Here is an 18,528-nt window from a genome sequence, read left to right on the forward strand (position 1 = left end):
GCAGTAGCACAGAGGTTCTATCCAGTAGGGGAGGCAGGCTATAAGAACAGAAGGCTGTGCTCCATATATCTCCACAAAAAGACTGACTTTATTTGCAACAGAGGGTGGAGAAGTTCAAGCCAAAAGGCACTTTCATAAACACTGAAAATTTTGTTGGTGAGTAATCAGAGAAGACTGGTAGCTCCAGGATAGCAATAAGAAAAATGGTAGATCAGCTAAAAGTTTAGTAAAAAGAATCAGGGAAGACAGGAAGACAAGAAGACAGCTAAGAAGAGCTATCATGGGGTTGAAATAAGTCTCAAAGACTGGCCTCAAAAACTCACCTCTGCAGGGCTGGCCTAGTAGCATGGTGGTTAAGTTTGTGCACTCTGCTTCAGCGGCCCAGGTTTCAGATTCCAGGTGCAGACCTACACACCACTCATCAAGCCAGGCTGTGGCAGCATGCCATATACAAAGTAGAGGAAGACTGGCATGGATGCACAGATGTTAGCTCAGGGATCATCTTCCTTAAGCAAAAAGAGGAAGATTGGCAACAGATGTTAGCTCAGGGCCAATCTTCCTCACCAAAAAAAAAAAGAAGAAGAAGAAAAAAAAACCCTCACCTCTGCAAAGGGCCTGAGTTTAATTGAATCAAACTGTGGAGGAATATACGACCAAAAGCATTGTTGAAAACAATACAGCAATCAGCTAGCAAGTAGTAGTGTAATAGATGGGTGTTAAACCAATAGAGACAGAACAGCCAGAAGCTTACAGAGATATTAGAGAAAGACAAAGAGAGCATGGTTAAAACTGCTGTCATCCTTGGGAGTGAAAATGCCCAAGACCATGCTGTCTGAGGAACAATGTCAAAGGTTTCACCCTGCATGGGGAAATGGACTTCACTGAACTGGTCCAACCAAGTCATTAAACAAATACACTAGCAAACAAGCAGACAACAGCATCACAAAGCCCCCTTCTTGGGGAAAGGACAATCAATATTTAGAGCTACTATAATATATTTTCTGAAATGCCCAATTTCAACAAAAAAATTACAAGATATGCAAAGAAATATGAAAGTGTGATCCATACACAGGAATAAAAGCAGACAACAGAAACTGCCTTTGAGAGCATCCAATTGTTGACTGGACAAAGACTTCAAAGCAACTATAACAAATACACTAAAATAACTAAAGGAAACAGTGCTTGAAGGGTTAATGGAAGGTATAATGATGATGTCACATTAAATAGAAAATAATAATAGAGATAGAAATTATTAAAAAGACAAAATGGAAATTTTGGAGTTGAAAAGTACAATAAACAAAATAAAAAATTCACTACAGGGTTCAACAATGGATGTCAGTTGGCAGAGAGAAAAAGAGGATGAGGAAAAATAAACAAAGCCTCTGAGAAATAAGAGACACCATTATGTGTAACAGTATATGCATAATGGTAGCACCAGAAAGAGAAAAGAGAAAGGAGCGGAAAACGTATTTGAAGACATAATGACTGAAAATTTCCTAAAAATAATTAAAAAAAAAAAAATCTATACATTCAAGAAGCTTGACAAACTCCAAATAGGATAAATACAAAGAGATTTACATCCAGATACATCAGAGTTCAAATATTAAAAGACAAAGAGACAATTTTGAAAGTGGTAAGAGAAAAATAATTCCCTGCACACAAGGGAATCCCAATAAGATTAACAACTGACTTCTAATCAGAAACAATGGCAACCAGAAGGCAGCGGGATGGCCATTTCAAAGTGCTGAAAAAAGAAGCTGTCAACCAAAAACATTATATCCAACAAAACTGTTTCAAAAACAAAGAAAAGATTAAGACATTCCAAGAAAACTGAGAGATTCATTGCTAGAAGACCCAGCTTGTAATTGTAAAGGAAGTTCTTCAGACTGAGAGCAAATGGCACCACACAATAATTCAAATCCACAAGAGAAAAAGAGCTCTGCTAAAAGTAATTAAGTAGGTAACTATAAAATACAGTATACATGCATATTTGTTCTCCTTTCTTCTCTTAACTGACTGAAAAACAATTGCATAACTGATATATATGCATATATCTAAACATATAAATTACATATTTTATATCTAAACATATATCTATTATATGTCGTATATCTAAACATTTATGCCATATATATTTGTATTATTGGACCTATAACATACAGAAATATAATGTATTTGACCATAACAGTGGGTGGGAACAAAGCTGTATTGGAGTAGGAAAATGACACCAGACGGTAACTTGAATCCACAGGAAGAAATGAAGAGAACCAAAAACTGTAAACAAAGAGTTTAATGTAACAAACTCTATAAATATACACTTACTCTTCTTTATTCTCTCAGCTTCTCTAAAAGACATAAAATTATAGAAAGTAATAATTATAACAATGTATTAATGGGTTTGTAGCATATATAAACATAATACATAAAACAATAGCACAAAACACAGTGAGTAGGGAACAGAACTATATAAGTGTAATAGTTATATATCTCACTGAAGTTGAGATAGTATAAATCTTAAGATTTTGGTAAGATGTATATTGTAGCACTAGAGCAGTCACTAAGAAAGCATCTCAGAAAATACAGTTAAAAAGATCAGTGAAGGAATCAAAATGTTACAATAGAAAATATTCACTTAATAAAAAAGAAAGCAGTAAAGGAGAAACAAAGGAATAAAAACTACACGAGACAATAGAAAACAAAATATTAGACATAAATCAAACCATATCAATGTAAATGGATTAAACAATCCAGTCAAAAGACAGAGGTAGCCAGGCTGGATAAAAAACAAGATCTAACTATATGCTGACTCAAGGAGAGGTACTTTAGATTCAAAGATACAAATAGGTTGAAAGTAAAAAGAGGAAAAAAATATATACCACACAAGTAGCAACCACAAGAAAGCTACAATGACTACATTAATAACACACAAAATAGACTTTAAAACAAAAAATTTTACTAGAGATAAAATGGGACACATTATAACAACAAAAAGGTCAATCTAACAGGAAGATATAACTATTATAAACACATAATGCACCTAACAGCGCCTCAGAATACATGAAGCGAAAAATGACAGAACTGAAGGGAAAAATAGACAATTCAACAGTAACTGTTGGAGACTTCAATATCCCTCTTCCAAGAAAGGAAAGAAAAAATAAGTAGCCACAAGAATATAGAAGACTTGAACAACATTATAAAACAAACAGACCTAATAGACGTCTATAGATAGGTATTCAGCAAGCAGAATACATATTCTTCTTAAATGCACATGGAACGTTCTCCAGGATAGACCATATGGTAGTCCATAAAACAAGCTACATTAAATTTTAAAGCATTGACATCATATAAAGCACATTCTCTGACTATAATCGAACAAAATTAGAAATCAATAACAAGGAAACTTGGAAAATTCACAAATGACTGGAAAATAACACACTCTTAAATGACTAAGGGGTCAAAGAAGAAGTCGTAAAGGAAATTAGAAAATACTTTGAGATGGTTGAAAACAAAAACACAACATGCCAAAACTTATGGGATATAGCTAATGCAGAGCTTAGAGGGAAATTATAGCTGTAAATGCCTATGTTGATAAAAAAGAAAGATCTCAAATCAATAACCTAATCCTCTACCTTAAGAAACAAAAAAGATCAAAGTAAACCCAAAGCAAGCAGAAAGAAAGATATAATAAGGACTAGAACAGAAATAAATACTGAGTGTAGAAAAACAATAGAGAAAATCAATGAAACCAAAAATCAGTCCTTTGAAAGTTCAACAAAATTGACAAATCTTTAGCTAGACTAACTCAGCATAAAGGAGAAAAGACTTGAATTACTTAAGTCAGGAGTAAAAGAAGCAACATCACTAATGAATTACCAAAATAAAACAGATTATAAGTGAATACTATGAACAATCATATGCCGAAAAATTAGATAATTTAGATGAAATAGGCAAATTCCTAGAAAGATACAAGTTTTGAAAACTGATGCAAGAAGAAATGGTAAATATGAAAAGTCCTACACAAATAAAGAGATTGAATTAGTAATCAAAAAAGTTCCCACAAAGAAACTCTCAGGGAGAATGGTGGAATGAACCCAAAGTTGGATGAGGTGGAATTCACTGATATGGGTCCACTAAGCAGAGACTCTGGTCTCAGTGTTGTAGCTTGAGGGTTAGAAAGTGTTCTCACAGTTTGTTTGGTTGGTTGGCTAAAACATGAACCAAAAGGTGGTGTACACTAAATGAAGGTGAACTATCACAACTGTCTCAGTATACTCTAGAGGAAAGTATCCAAAGGCTTAGGGAGACTGGAATGTTAGTGGATCATAGTGTCCCTAGAAGAGAAGTGGAGGGGCAGTCTACTAAATTCTTACTCGATCTGTATAAGCAGAAGAGTTCCAGGTCGAGTAAACAGAGATCTAACTTGAGTCACCAAAGCAAAGGGTCATGGCTCCTTAATCAATTCCGACTTGAGCCAGTTACAGAACCAGAACCGCTTGAATGAAGGGAAGGCCACGTCCCCTTGTGGAAGGACCTTGGTACACTACCAGAAATTTATACTGTTAATCTTTCTTCCAGCCTTCTCCCAAAGGCACCTACAGCCTTTCACCAGGGTGACTGTGCACTGGGGAAAGAGAAATAATCAGACTTTTGGGAGATTACTGGTTACTGGCTCTAAATGACAGTAATTCCAGGAGACCCAAAATGTTACTGTGTTCCACCTGTTAGGGTAGGGGCTTATGGAAATCAAGTAATCAATGAAGTTTTAGCTCAGGTAATCTCACAGTGGGCCCAGTGCATCTCTGAACCCATCCTGTGGTTATTTCATCCAGTTCCGAGAAGTAAAATTGGAATAGATACGCTCAGCACCTGGCAAAATTCCCATATTTGTTCCCTGACCTTTAAAGTCAGGACTATTGACGAAAAGGCCAAGTGGAAGCCGCTATAACTACCTCTACCTAGAAACATAATAAACCAAAAGCAATACTGCATTCCTGGAGGGATTTCAGTGCCACAACCAAGAGCTTGAAAGATACAGGGTGGTGATTCCCTCCACAGCCCCATTCAGCTTGCCTATCTGGTCCGTACAGAAAACAGATAGACCCTAGAAAATGACAGTGGATTATTGTAAACTTAACCACATGGTGACTGTCATTGCCACTGCTCCTCCAGAGGTGGTTTCATTGCTAGAGCAAGTTAACACATCCACTGGTACCCGGTATGCAGCTATTGAGTTCTCAAATGCTTTTATTCTCCATGTCTGTTAGTAACGACCACCACAAGCAGTTTGCTTTCAGCTGGCAGGGTCAGCAATATACCTTCACTGTCCTTCACCAATATACTCAGGGGCATATCAACTCCCCAGCCTTATGTCATAATTTAGTTTGCAGAGATCATGATCAACTTTCCCTTCCACAAGACATCACACTGGTCCATTACATTGATGGTATTACGCTAATTTGACCTAGTGAATAGAGGTAGCAACTACTTTAAACTTATTTGTAAGGCATATGTGCATCAGAGGGTGGGAAATAAATCCAACAAATGTTCATGGGCTTTCCACCTCAGTGAGATTTCTAGGGGTCCAGTGCTGTGGGGCATGTTGAGTCATCCCTTCTAAGGTGAAGGATAAGTTGTTACTCTGGCCCCTCCTACAACCAAAAATGAGGCACGATGCCTAATAGTCTTCTTTGGATTTTGGAGGCAACATATTCTTCATTTGGGTGTGCTACTCCATCCAGCCTATTTACTGAATGACCCACAAAAGCTGATACTTTGAAAGGGACCTAGAACAAGAGAAGGCCTTGCAACAGGTCCAGCTGGGCCATATGATCTAGCAGATCCAATGGGGCTTGGACTGTCAGTGGCAAAAAGAGATGCTGTTTGCAGCCTTTTTCAGGCCCTTACACGTTAATCACAGCATGGACCCTTAGGATTTGGAAGCAAAGTCCTGCCATCCTCTGTGGATAACTACCAACCTTTTGAGAAACAGCTGTTGGCCTGCTACCAGGCCTTAGTAGAGTCTGAACGCTAACCATGGGTCACCAAGTTACCATGCAACCTGAACTGCCCATCATGGACTGTGTGTTGTCTGGCCCATGCATAAAGTTGTGTGTGCACAGCAGCATTCCATCATCAAATGGAAGTAGTATAGGTAAGTTACACAAAGAAGTAGCACGAATGTCCATGGTCCCCACTCCTGCTACATTACCTTCTCTAGGTAGCACTATAGCCTTATTGGGGTTGGGGGTCCCTATGATCAGTTGACTAAGGAAAAGTAAACTCAGGCATGGTTTACAGATGGTTTTGCATGATATACAGGCACCACTCAAAATTGGGCACCGGAGTACTACAGCCCCTTTCTGGGACACCTCTGAAGGACAGTGGTGAAGAGAAATCCTCCCAGTGGGCAGAACTTTGGGCAATGCATCTGATTGTTCATTTTTCTTGAAAGGCGAAATGGCCAGAGGTATGAGTCTATACTAACTCATGAGCTATGACCAATGGTTTGGCAGGATGGTCAGAGACTTGGAAGGAACATGATTGGAAATTTGGTGATAAGAATGTCTGGGGAAGAGGTATGCAGATAGACTTTTCTGAATGGACAAAAAAAACCCATGACGATATTTGTATCTTATGTGACTGCTCACCAAAGGGTGACCTCAGCAAAGGATTTTAACAACCAAGTGGACGTGATGACCTGTTCGGTGGAGAACAATGAAAGTCACTCAAGGACTTTGCATACTCTTCTGTAGAAAGAGTAAGCACATTTTTGGTTGTATGCAGTATAGTTGTATCACATTAGGCAAAAGTATTACTTTGTTACTATCTTTATTTGGAAATTAAGTGTGGTTTAAGAAAATGCGTAGGAGTGTCAAGTTGACAAAAGGTAGACGTGGTGATTAGTTTTATGTGTCAGCATGGCTAGGCTACCCAGTTACTCAATCAAACACTAATCTAGCTGTTGTTGTGGGGGGATTTTGTAGATGTGGTTGACATCCACGATCAATTGATTTTAAGTAAAGGAGGTCATCCTTGATAATGTGGGTGGGTCTCTTCCAATCGGTTGAAAGGCCTAAAGAGCAAAACCAAGATTTTCCTCAGGAAGAAGAAATTCTGCCAGATGGAAATTTGGATCTACTCAAAAGATTGAACTGCACCAGAAATAGTAGATACATAGGTAAATACAAAAACATTTTTCTTGTTTTTTACATTCCTCAAAAGAAAATTATTTAAAGTAAAAAATAATAATAATATTTTGTGAGGTTTGTTACACATGTGGAAGTCATTTGTAACACGTGTGGAAGTATGTATGACACCAGTAGCACAAAAGATGAAAGGAGAGGTAAACTGAAGTATACTGTGATGAAGTTCTTACATCATAGGTGAAGGGTATAAAATATTTGAAGGTAGACTATGACAAGTTGAGGAATCACAGCCCAGAGCTCCCTGTTGTCCAATGTTGGAAAACTGTTGTTTCATATATTTTTGTCCTGTTTTGCAGTTGTTATGATGGGAGGACAACCCTGGACACTGTTACCCACCTCATGGCCAGAAGTGGAAGTTCCAAAATATATCTGTTTGAATCATAAGAATATACTATATACAGCGTATAAGCCACGATACTAGATGAGACCATGAGAATTAGTATACACAGAAGATAGAGCTGAGCTCTGCAGGCATTGCAATGATTTGAGCACGTGTCGATGAGGAAGCTTCCACAATGAAGTCGGGAAAGACTGACCAGTGAAGTAGGAGGAAAATCAGGAGAACCCGGTGTCCAGAAAGCCAAGGGAAGAGTCTTCAAAAAGAAGGAGTGGTCAACTCTGTTAAATGGGTCTGATAAGTTAAGCAAGATGAGGTCTGTGAAGTGACCACCAAATTCAGCAACATGGAGCTCACTGGTAACCATCACAAAAGCAATTTTGGTGACGTGGTGAGGGAAAATGCCTCACTAACGTAAATTCAAGAGAAAAAACGGAGAGAAGTCGGAGACGGTTTGTAAGTGACAAGTCTGCTGCAAAGAGTAAGAAGGAAATGGATAAGAATCAGAGGGGAAAGTGAAGTCAGGAGTGGACATTTTCAAAATGAGAGAGAAATAATAGCATGTTAATAGCCTGAAAGGTCTGATAGAGAGGGGGTAGGGTACTCATATCAGAGAGACAGGGGATGATGGCTGAAGCCACTGAGATCTGGTTCTTGAGTGAAGAGGTTGGTCTCTACTGAAAGCCCGGGTATTTCATCTATTGACAGGAGACAAGTTAGCCCAGATAGAGACAGAAGCAAGTAAATGGGTGCATATGGTGGTGGGAGAACATAGAAGTTCTCTCTCAACTACTTCTATTTTATCAGTAAAATGGGAAACAGGGCCATCAGCTTAAGTGGGGATGAACAAAGACAAGCTGGGATTTAGAGAAGAGAAGAAGAAAAATGAAATAACCATCTGGGAGAAGTAGGAGGGTAAATGGTCTAATTATATTCTGCTGGCAGCATTAAATATCCACTTTGGGTTAATGATCACAAATTTACGGGGAGACCAATCAATAGAGTTGTAGGGGGGTTTTCTCCAGCTATTTTCAGCTTGTATGGGTGCAGAATGGGTGAAGAGTTGAATTATATCAGGGTTATGATTTTGCAAAAAATAATAATAATAATAACACAATGAAGAGGGGCAAGGAAGTGGTTAAAATGATTGACCATGGATTTTAAGTGGGATATGAAGGAAGCAGGAACATGAGAATGTGAGGGACAGTGAAAAGATGTTAGATCAATGGCTTGAAGGTCCCATGGGATCCAAGTGTGGTTGGCACCAAGTGTGGTTGGCTCTGGTCCTGGCCAATAACTTCACTGTTGCTGTCATTCACGCATCAGATCCCCCTTATTTCCAGTCTAAAGAGGAAGACATAAATGAGTATTCAAATAAATAAATAAGATGATTTCACATAGTGATAAATGCAAGCAAGTAAATAGAGTGGGGTAAGGCAGAGGGAGTCCTGGTGGAGATGAGGAACTACAGATCTTCCTTGACTTATGATGGGGTTACGTCCCAGTAAGCCCATGGTAAGTTGAAAATGTCGTAAGCTGAAAATGCATTTAATACACGTCACCTACCGAACATCATAGCATAGCCTAGCCTACCTTGAACATGCTCAGAACACTTACATTAACCTAGATTTGGGCAAAATCATCTAACACAAAGCCTAGATTATAGTACAGTGTTGAATATCTCACGTAATTTATTGAATACTGTACTGAAAGTGAAAAACACAATGGCTGTCTGGGTACAGATGGTTGTAAGGGTACCGGTTATTCACCCTCATGATCGTAAGGCTGACTGGGAGGTACGGCTCACTGCTGCTGCCCAGCATCACAGAGAGGATCCTACTGCAGATCGCCAGCCCAGGAAAAGAGCAACATTCAAAATTCAAAGTATAGTTTCTACTGAATGTGTATCCCTTTCACGCTATGGAGGAGTAGAAAAATCGTAAGTTGAACCATCAGAAGTCAGGGACCGTCTGTATTTTAACCTTGTTGGTCATGGAAGACCTCTGAGCAACAGGAGCACGCTCTGCAATCACTGCTTTGTGCCCAATTCCTCCCACTGTCTAGCAAGCCTCGATCCCACTTCTGCCTCTGATCCCACTCTCGCCAGATAACTGTGCCTCTTTCCTCACTGGGAAGCATCACTGAGCACTAAGCTCCTTCGTTTTCCCTTATCTCAAAACCAAATGTTTTCTCTTTCTCCATCTGCCCACAACCTCCTCCGGTCTCAGTGAATGGGAGACCTCTGTCCTCGTCAAGGACAACCTCTCCATCGTGCTCCTTACCCAGAATATTTGATCTTCTCCTGACTGTCTTGGTTCCTTCCTTCTTGCCTTCAAACAATCACAGATCTTTCTACATGGGAAAGAATATTCTCTTGAACTTTGGTGCTTTGCACAGCAACACGCAGAAAGGGACCTCAACTCTGAGTCTCCTCACCTACAAAATACTGAGAGTACATGCTATGGACCGAATTTTGTGTCCATCCAAAATTCACATGTTGAAACTGTAACCCCTAATGTGATGATATTTGGAGGTGGGCCTTTGGGAGGTGATGAGGGTTAGATGAGGTCATGAGGTCGGGCCTTCATGATGGGATTAATGGAAGAAGACGAGACACAACATCTCTCTCTGCCATGTGAGGACACAGTGAGAAGGGGGCTGTCTACAAGCCAGGAGGCCGGCTCTCACCAGACGCCAGATCTGCTGGCACCTTCCTCTTGGACTTTCCAGCCTCCAGAACTGTGAGAAATCATTTGTTGTTTACACCCCTCCAGTCTGTAGTATTTTTGTTATGGTGGCCAGAACCGACTAAGACGGTCCATGAACCTCTCATCTTCCTTCATATTTTAGCTGCTTCTCTCTTCCTGTTCCTGTTCCTTCCTTCTGTTATTGGTCTGTATATCTAAGTGACTTTCTCTTCTGCCCTTTCTTTACCTCCAACTTTCTAGTTCCAAGTCTTCTTCCAATTTTCCCTCAGAATATATCTCAAATTTGTTCTTCCAATTCTAGTCCTACTGCCACCCATGTTAGTCCAGGCCTTTATTATCCGAGGCCTACAAATCTTTAACAAACTTCTAACTGGCCCCTGACTCCACGCCCGCCTCCCTCTAATCCATCGATTAATCTTTCTAAGCTGCTATTTAGATCTTCTCCTGCTCAAAATCGTCTGTGCCTCATCCATGAAATTCCTGACTCAGGAGTTTGGACTCTGGCCTGGAGACAAACCCCTGCACACACGGCTTCAAGCTATCTTTTTAGATTTCTTTCGCATCACACCCCTCAAGAACCCTTCTGTTATTGTCTGACCTGTCTTCCGACCACCTCCAGACATTTCCTGCACGCTGGATTGCTGTCGGCCTCATCATATCTTACCCTGTCTCACGGCCAGTGACTTTCCAACCCAACACGCACCATGTCCTGCCTCATAATAACTACAAGTCTTGCAGTATCTGAGTGCAGCTCATCAACATTTGCAGGGTCTGAATTTATTACATCAACATTTTAGAGCAAAAAGAGATGCTTGCATCCTCATACGTAAAATCCAGGACTGGACGGGGTGATGGCCCACACCAAGAGGGATTCAGGGACTTGCCCCAAATCAAACAGGGACAAGCAGGCCAAAATCATTTCACTCCTTTTCCAGCACCCCTTGTCCCACATTGACCAGCCTTTGAAGTTTGTGTCTTTCATTCCTACAACGTGCTAAGCACTATTCTATGCCCTCGGGATGTAGCAATGAACAAGACAGATGGGAAGCCTTGCCTTCATGAGGCTAACGCTCCAGAGGAGGGAGACAGACATTAGACAAGATAAGTAAGCAGAAGATATAGAATATTAGGTGATAAGTGCTATGGCAGGGGGAAAGGAAGTGTGGGTGGGAAGGTGGTGCAATTTTTAAGAGTGGTGAGAGGGAAGGTGACACGCGGGTGCAGACAGGAGGAGGGCAGGGAGGGAGCTCTGCAGGTATCTGGGTCAGAACAGTGCAGGCAGGTGAGACAGGTGCTAAGGTGAGAGCCTGCCTGGAAGGTTCAATGAACTGCAAGGAGGTCAGTGTGGCTAAACCTCAGAGGCCAGGAGGGAGAGGACTAGGAGACGATGTCAGAGACACCTGGAGACGCCACTGGGAAGGACAGTAATAAGGACTTGAGTGAGATGCGGCACCACTGGAGGATTTTGAGCTGAGGTCTGAGTAACAGTACTGAGAGTTTTAACAGCGTCACTCTGCCACTCTGCAGAGAGCGAGCTACAGAAGGGCAGAAGCGGGGAGATCGGTTAGGAGGCTGTGGCAATAACCAGAGATGAGATGGCGGTGGCTCAGACCATGATGGGAGCTATGGAGACGGTAAGAAGTGATTGGATTCTGGGTTTGTCTTGAAGATAGGGCCCACATGTTTGCTGATGAATTCAATGTGGAGAGTGAGAGAAAGAGCGGGTTTAAGGGCAATTCAAAGGTTTTGGCTGAGCAAACGGAAGGATGGAGTTGCCCTTAAAATGAAATCAGCAAGTCTGTTGGAAGAGCAAGTACAGGAGAAGATAACGGGCTCAGTTTTAAATAACGAGAACATGAGACGTCTCTCAGGCTTCCAAGTGGAAATGTTATGTAAGGAGTTAGATAAATGAGCCTGAAGTCCAGGGGAAAGATCTAGCTTGGAAATATAAATCTGAGAATTATCCCCTTCTAGGGGGCACTTAAAGCTTTGAAATTGAATGAGATCACCAAGGGAGCGTGTGTGTGTGTCCTTATTCCTGTGTGTGATAAGCTTCTTGAAAGCAAGGCCTGTTGCCTGCGTTTTATAAGAACCGTGTATATATTAGGGCATGATACGTATTAAACACTATCTGTGAAACTACTACTTTTTAAGCACAGACCTTAACAAAATAAAAAGTGCAACACAAATTCATCAGCCAGGAACTTGAGGGGGGTAGAATTATTTTAAACTCTACACAGACACACAACGACAAGCAGTAAATTTAGCCATGCTTGGAACCTAGCAGGCTTGTAACTAAAGTTGATTTTTATCAAGTGATTTGTTAATGAATTGGGAAATAAAAAGACTCTGGTCTTCAGATTACCGGTTACTTGCATGACTATGAGCAAATCATTTCTCCTCTCTGAGCCTCTGTTTCCCCAAACGCAGGAATGAGGGAATGGAACTAGATGACTCAACTCCCCCACTGTAACAGGCAGAAACTAAAATCTTTACTTAACCTTTCCTGGAACCTGCTTGTTTTTCAGCTACATGGCTCCCCCAAGTGGTCAATGGCATGAAATGCAACTCGCTTTTCAGGCAGTGACTTAATAATTGGGCTCAGGTACTGGTCCTTCACGACGGGTCAGACATTGCAGTAAGCATTTGGGATGCATTTTCTCATTAAATCCTCACCAAACACTACGAAGCATTGTTTTTATCCTCATCTTATAGAGGAGGAATTGAGGCACAGGACTCAACGTTGCTACAGTAAGCGCTGGTCCGGGATTCACACCCAGGCAGCCTGAGTGCAGAGTCTGAACTCCTGACCACTATGCCCATCAGCATAAACCACCCACCAGCGGAAAGAATGGACGAACAGCCAAGGCTGGAAAAGCTTCTGCAGTGTCGGCAGTGGACTTGGAGCGGTTATGAATGGCTACCTGTGTGTGGAAAAGGTGGAATCGTGGCTCTGCTGAGTGGAAGAACCCTGCTCACTACCCCAGGTCAGAAAGGACGTCAGAAGCCATCCGAGGCCCCCTGGGAAACCAGCGCCTCTCCCCACACTACCCACCCCCTGAAGCAGGCCTCTTAAATCCAGCGTGACTCGGGAAGCATCGTCCACCTCTGGCAGTTTCCTTGGATCGGCGTCTTGAACGGCACAACTTGAAAATGCAGAGATCAGCTCGCTTTGCTTGCTTACTTCCAGGTAGTTCTGGGGAATGTTTTGTTTTTGAGGTTCCATTAAGTGACCGAGATGGAGCAACCAAAAAGTGGCTGAGCCCGGCAGAACCCAGACCTTCTGGAGCCATACCCCCCTCTTAGCACTCTCTCATGTGCTGTGTTTAAAAATTATTTCAGAAAAGTTCACTCGTTTTGGTGTGCGTTACTATGAGTCTTAACAAAGCGTAGTCCGTGTCCCCAAGTTCCCAGGTCGTTCCGCGATCCGCATGCTCTCGCATGCTCGTCAGAGTCCTGGTGGCTGCTTGTGCTCGGTCTGCAGTTCTTAGGGGTCGTCATGGGGAGAGAGGCTGGGCGGGCTCTCTGCGTCTTGGCCAGCCCAGAAGCCCTGCAGGTGGTTTTGATATTTTGAAAAGAACAACGGATTCGTGCGTTCTCAGGCTCACTGTGTAAGGGAGAGAGACCCGCCCCTGCGGGCTGGGGAGCAGGTAGTGACCCTCGCGGGGCTCAGAGAGGAGGAAACCCCGGAGCAGGAGCCACGGTAGGGGCGGGGCTCGGACGCCGGACCTGCGGGGTCACTCGGGGTCCACGGCAGCTCAGGGCCTTCAGCAAGGGCGTTGGAGGAATTTCGCTCTACACCTCCAGGCCTCCGGGCGGCCGATTTCTCTTCCTGCCCCGCGCCCCGGGCCTCTGACTGCCAGAGGACGCGCACGGCGCGCTTCCCCTGACCCCGGCGCTCTCCCTGAGTCTCCCCCGCATCGCATCCCACTGCTACCTGCTTCGTCATCTCAGTATTTCCCAGGCCACAGGCCTGGGACAGAATCAAAGACTGGCCCACTCGTCTCTTTACACCAGCCCTGTCACAGGCTAGCCTGTGGCTTGCTTGACTGTCCGTGGTCCTGTAAGCTGTACCCCAGCGGGAGAGAACGGAAGGCAGCGCCACCTGTCACCCCTGTGGCCGCCTGGATGCAGGTCGCGGGGATCGCCCTGTCCGGCACGGAGAGAACCACCGAGGTCCTTCTCCTACTATTTTTTGTTGTTTTTCCCTAGTATCTTTTAAAAAAATTTATTGTGAAATATTTCAGATAAACAAGAGTATATAAAAGACGTACAATTGAAAGAATAAAGCAAACACCAATGTACCCACCATAACCCAGCCTAAGAAATCGATTATTAGTACTATCTGGGAGGCGAGCCCTTGTGTGCCTTTCTCTGTCTGTATCTCCCTTCCTCTCTGTCCAGAGGAAACCAATATCCCATGTTTTGAATTAATCATTCTCCTGATTTTTATAAGAGTTTTACCAAGCCAGCCCTGATGGCCCAGCAGGTCAAGTTCAGCATGCTCCACTTGGCCGCCCCAGTCCGGTTCCCAGGTGTGGGACCAGGCCACTCCTCTGTCAGTAGCCATGTGGCTGTGGCTCACATAGAACAACTACAAGAAAGTACAACTATACACAACTATGTACTGGGGCTTTGTTGGGGGGGCGGCGAGGTGCGGAAGGGATAAGAAGAAGAAAAAAAAGGAGGAAGATTGGCAACAGATGTTAGCTTAGGGTGAATCTTCCCCTGCAAAAAAAAAAAAAAAATTTTACCACCTCTGAATGTATTCCTAAAATGTATGTTTTTCAGTTTTGCCTGGTTTTGAACTTTATATAAATGGACTCATAGCTTATATAGCTTTCTGTGATCTGCTTCATATTTCAATGTTACACTTTTGAGGTTCATCCATGTTGATATGTGTAGGGATATTTCTTTCATTTTCAATTCTTTATAATATTCTATTATTATATATCAATATATAATAAAAGATTATATATAACTTTACCCATACATATATTATATATCTATAGATGCATAGTTACACATCTATCCTACTGTTGGTGGAAGTTTGAGTGTTTCTGACTTTTGTTATTACGAACATGGAAATTCTTATCCATTCCTGCTGGCGCACGTGGGCAGAGCTTCTCCAGAATATGTATTTAGTTCAGGATTGCTGGATTACGTTATAATCATGCTCAAATTTATTACGCTACAGTAATTTTTCCTCCAAGTATTTATATCAATTTACACTCCCAACAATGGTGGATGAGAATTCTGAGTTCCACACCCTCGCCATTTGGTTTGTCCATCTTTTTCAATGTTTCCAAGCCCGTTGAGTGGTTTTAATGGCATTTCACTGTGGTTTTAATCTACAATTCCTGAATACCAATAATATCAAGCTTCTTTTCATATGTTGATTATCTCTTATTAAAATGCCTGTTGATGTCTTTACAAATTTTTCCATTGGGTTGGTTGTATTTTTGATTGATTCATAGATGTTTTCATATATTTTGGATGCCACAAGTCATTAAGATATTATTTTCTATTGTCTCCTAAAGTTTTAAAATTCCGCCATTTACATTTGTATTCTAGATCCCTCTGAAATTGATATTTGTGTCCAATGTAAAATTAGGTTTCTGACTTCACTTTTTTCTTCATCCCAAAGACCTATTGTCCCAGAACCACTGGTTTTACTTTTCTCCACAGAGAATGGCCACTCTGTCAAAAATCAAGTTTTTGGTGTATGCATGAGTTTGGTTCTGAGGTCTCTATTCAATTCCTCAAAAGGTGAGTTGAAGAATGTCCCCTTTATCCTATTCTCTGAAGCCTTGGTAAAGTTTGAAATTGTCTGTTGCATAAATGTTTGGGAAAACTACCACTAAAACCAGGCATCTGGTATGGTGTGTTTTTGAAGATTTTTAAACTATGTTTCATTGTCTTGAATAGATAGAGAACTAATCATGTATTGTTTTTTTGAATCAGCTTTAGTCAGCTATATTTTTCTATGTGCATTTTTCCATTTCCTCTAGGTTTGCAAGTTTTTCAGCATGCATTTTTTTCATAGCATTCCATTATTTGTTTAATCTTCATGACATCAAGTCTAGTTATAGCTCTCATCCCCTATTCAATCCTAGTGCAGTTTCCACCTTTTCTTTCTTTACAAGGAGATCTTACCAAGGATTTATCCTTTCATTGCCCTTTTCAGAGAAATAAATTTTGTCTTTATTGACCCTCCCTATTAAATTTTGTCTTTGAATTCTCCCACATTTATTTCTGCTCTTCTTTCTTTCTATTTTCTTTGGGTTTACTCTGTTATTAAACACACAAAAATCAGCAAAAATGTAAGAGATCTGAACAACAAAGTGAACAAGCTTGATCTAACACATTTAGAGAATTCTGCATCCAACAATTAGAGAATATATATTTTTCTCAAGCACAGAGTAACACATAAAAAGAAAATCACTTACTGGCCCTAAAAAAAACAAATTTAAATTTCAAATAAATACCATACATATCATCATCTCTAACTGCACTATAATTAAATTACAAGTTAATAACAAACAGATTTTTAGAAATTTAAAAATATGCTGTTATATAACTCCTGGAAGTAAATAAAAGAAATCATACTGAAACTTTAAAGAAAACCTGAAAGAGAAAGAGAACAATAAAAAAATCCCTATACATCAAAAGTTATAGGATATGTCAATAGCTGTTCTTAGAGGGAAAGTTATAGCCTTATATGCTTACATTAAAAAAGCATAAAATCTCAAAATTACTGAGTGTAAGGTCCATGTTAAGAAGGTAGAAAAATAACAACAGTGTAAACCTAAAGAAAATAGAAGATAAGAGGTAATAAAAATAAGAGCAGTAACAAATGAAATAGAAAAGAAAGCCAAAAGGTGACTTTGAAAACAATTAACTGAGTAGACAAAGATTGAGGGAAACAAGAGAAGATAAGAACAATATCATTAATGAAAAGGGGAACAAATAAATCAGAGATTGAAAAGAAAATAAAAGAATAATATCAATAATCACATGCCAACAAATTCAACAACTTAGATGATACAGGGAAATTAACTTCCGAGAACTGATGCAAAAATCATTTTTAAAAGTTTGTGAATCATCCTATAAAGAAATTAATGCAGTAATTTAAAATCTCACAAAGAAAACATCAAGCCAAAACAGTTTTATCGGCAAAGTTCTAAAAAGTTTTCAAGGAATAGATTACCCCAATTTTATACATACTCTTTCAGACAAGAGAAAAGAGAGGAATAACTCCCCAATTCATTCTACACAGCAAACATAGCTTGATTAAAGAAAAAAGTCTTACAAGAAAGGAAAATTATAGGCCCATATCACGTGGGATTATAGTTGTGAAAATCTTAAACACAACAAAGCTGTGTTTATCCCAGTAATTAAAGGATTATTTAAAAGATGGTTGAATGTTAGAAAAATCCAAAAATGTAATTCACCACATTGACAGATTAAATAGGAAAACTCACATACTGGTCTCAGCAGATACAAACAAATCATTTGATAAACTTTAACCTTATTCATTAAAAATAAAACTAACTCAATAATTTAAGATTAAAGGAAACTTCCTCACTTGGTTAAAGAATATCTACTAAAACAAAACAGCAAACATCAATCTAAATGTTAGATACATGCTCATTAAAATAAGGAATAAGATAAACATGGCTGTTACCAGCCTTCTATGTACTGTGGTATGAGAGATCATAGCCAGGATAATAAGACAATAAAAACAAAATTGAGGCTTAAGGAAGAAAGAAGCAAATAAAACATTCATTATTTGCAGATGATATGGCCACTTAAATAGAAAACCCAAAACCATCTATAGGCCAATTTACCAGATGAAAAAAGGGAAGTTTAGCAATGTGATAGATGTAAGATTAATACATCAAAATTGAATTAATTTCTATATACAAGTAAAAAAATAGAGATCATAGTATAATAATACCAGATAATATCAATTACCTAATAATAATCTCACAAAAATGTGCCAGACCTCTATAGAAAAAATTATATTTGAGATATTAAAGAAGACCTAAATAAATAGAAAAATATATCGTGTCCATGATAGGAGGATATAATATTATAAACATGTCAATTCTTCCCAAATAATCTATAGCAGTGGTTCTCAAAGTATCGTTCGTGAAACAGCAGCATCAGTGTTACCTGGGAACTTGTTAAAAATGCAAATTCTCAGGCCCTACCCATGACCTATTGATCAGAAACTCAAGGGGTGAGGCCCAGCAATTTCTGTTTTAACAATCCC

Source organism: Ceratotherium simum, chromosome 16 (assembly GCF_057802395.1).
Source record: "Ceratotherium simum simum isolate JZ-2026a chromosome 16, ASM5780239v1, whole genome shotgun sequence".
NCBI lineage: Eukaryota > Metazoa > Chordata > Mammalia > Perissodactyla > Rhinocerotidae > Ceratotherium > Ceratotherium simum.